This window comes from Penaeus vannamei, chromosome 2, assembly GCF_042767895.1.
Source record: "Penaeus vannamei isolate JL-2024 chromosome 2, ASM4276789v1, whole genome shotgun sequence".
Taxonomy (NCBI): domain Eukaryota; kingdom Metazoa; phylum Arthropoda; class Malacostraca; order Decapoda; family Penaeidae; genus Penaeus; species Penaeus vannamei.
Window position 1 is genome coordinate 48,011,731 of NC_091550.1, and position 2,500 is coordinate 48,014,230.

A 2,500-nucleotide genomic window follows, 5' to 3' on the forward strand; every position below is an offset into this window, starting at 1 on the left:
AAAAAGATTGCTTTGAACACCTGTAAATGTAAATGTAGCTGATTTTTTTAAAGAGATTACACTCAGATATTTATCTATTTTTGTTTGTGTTTTTAAAGAGAGATGCATATTTAGACGAACGTAAATAGATGATGATAATACGTACGGACTGATCGAAGCTTGCGCATGAATGAATACATAGTGTTACCCCCCAAAAAAGAATAAATAAAATAAAACGAATAACATAATGATGAATATTGATAAATAACAAAATAAAACAATGATATTAAAACTAGTAAATGAAAATAAATGCATATATAACGATCATAAACGTGGATTTAGGAGTATATATTTCTCTCTTAGAAACAGAGGAGCCATATCGTGCTTGGTAAAATATATGCACCCCCGCTACCACCCGAGCAGGAATGAGTTGAGCTGCTGGTAGTATTTCATACGACCTTGTGCGGACCTGTGCAACCTCTGCTACACGGGGATAAACCGGGATCTTACTGGCTTGGGGCTCGCAAAGCTCTTCGTGTGCGTTTGCGTGTATGTGTGTACGGGTGCACATGCATGGGTAGGTGTATACGTATGCGGATGTGCATTTAGACGCAAACATGCATGCGTGTGTTTATATGTACATGCGCGTGTACATATGCACACGGGCACACATACACTCTCTCTTTCTGTCTGTCTATCTATCTGTCTATTTATCTTTCTCTCTATTTCTATCTCTCTTTCACTCACACATGCAAATAGCGTAGCGTGTCTCTGCCGCATAACTGGGAAACTTCGGCCGCTCTCATTGGCCGAGAGAGAGAGAGAGAGAGAGAGAGAGAGAGAGAGAGAGAGAGAGAGAGAGAGAGAGAGAGAGAGAGAGAGAGAGAGAGAGAGAGAGAGAGAGAGACAGAGACAGAGACAGAGACAGAGAGAGAGAATGAATACTGAAGTTGTACATTCTAGTGTTCATAGGCTTTTGGGAGGCTGTAAATGGCTCGTGTTTAATTTTCATATAATATTGTCTGTTAATATGTACGTGTATATATATATATATATATATATATATATATATATATATATATATATATATATATATATAATATATATATATATATATATATATATATATATATATATATATATATATATATATATATGTGCGTGTGTATGTATGTATGTATGCATGTATATGTGTGTGTGTTTTGAGTTATGTGTCTGTGTGTATGTGTGTGTATTTGTTTGTGTGATTGCATATGCATGTGTTAGTATATATGTTCACAGGCGTGTGTATATCATCAAAGTCTCAGAAGATGTGACATTGTCATATCAGTGTCACAGCCGAGGCCATGCTGGCGGGTGGGGGGGCGGGTCGGAGATGAGTTGGGGGAGTGGGGGGAGGGGGGATAATTGATTCACATGATCACGCGGGCATCGATAGTTAGCCCGCCTCTGATTAATTTATGTCCAAAGTCTTCCGTAAGCTCATTAATTGATTTTTTTTTCCGAAAGACTCTCTCCGGACATTGCTGTACGAGAAAATTCAGGTGATAGTCAGACCTTGTTTAGTCCTTTTTTTTAAGTATTATCTTTTTTCTTTTTCTTTCGCACGAAGAAAAACGTAATTGGAAAGCTATTTTTTTCTTTGTGTGCGTCGGAGAAAGAGTTTGTTGTAATCTTTATATCACTTTTTTATTTGTTTATCCAAGTGGAAGTAAACGAAAATGGGTGGATTTTTTCCGTAAATATAAGATATAATCTAAAGTGGCAACCTTAAAGGCAAGGTTAGTGATTTGCGTAAGAATTTTCGATTTTTTTAAGACTATACATTTTTTGTTGTTATTTTTAAAAATAGGAAATTGTAGCCTTTGGTCTATCATGGGTTGGGAAGGCAGGGGAAGGTAGGGGGAAGGAGGAGGGAGAGGGGGTGAAATCAGCATGGGGGAGGAGGGGGGATCCAGCAAAATGGTAAGGGACGGCTTCGCGTGCAGGACCGGCCGCCATCTTGGTCTGCGTCACGTGACCAGATGACAGCTAACAAGGGATCACAAAACTGGAAGAAAGGGCGGGAGAAGAAGAAGAAGAAGAAAAAGGAGAAGAAGAAGACACAGGTTTAGGAAAGAGCAGGTAGAAAGGATGTCGGAGGAGGAGGAGGAGGACATGAGCTAAAAAGAAGAAGAAAACCAAAAAGATGAAGGATAAGAAGCGGCAGGAGGACAAGGAGGAGCAGGAGGCCCAGAACGTGCACCTTGTCCTTGAGTCGGGACCTGGCGCGGCCCCTCGACGAATCGACCTTGCGCCACCTGCCGCGAAGGGACGACCTCGCCCCGAAGCCAGCTCTAGCGGCCTCCGGGATGGCTTGTTTGGGGTCCGCTGTGGCCAAGGACAGGGGCCGGAGCTCGGGGATATTGTAGTGCGCTATCAATTTAGGCCAAATTAGGGATTAACTTTTCATTTTGTTTGGGCTGCTTGGCCTGCGAGTGGATTAAGGGGGAGGCGGCCTATGGAGCGAGGGAAGGGAGGA

General features: G+C 41.7%; 1 protein-coding gene across 1 annotated transcript in view; it reads left to right on the forward strand.

Moving 5' to 3' along the window:
- Positions 1-2,500, forward strand: part of LOC113812136 (RNA-binding protein Musashi homolog Rbp6) — a 1,047,083-nt gene that overhangs the window by 709,900 nt on the left and 334,683 nt on the right. The window lies entirely within an intron of this gene.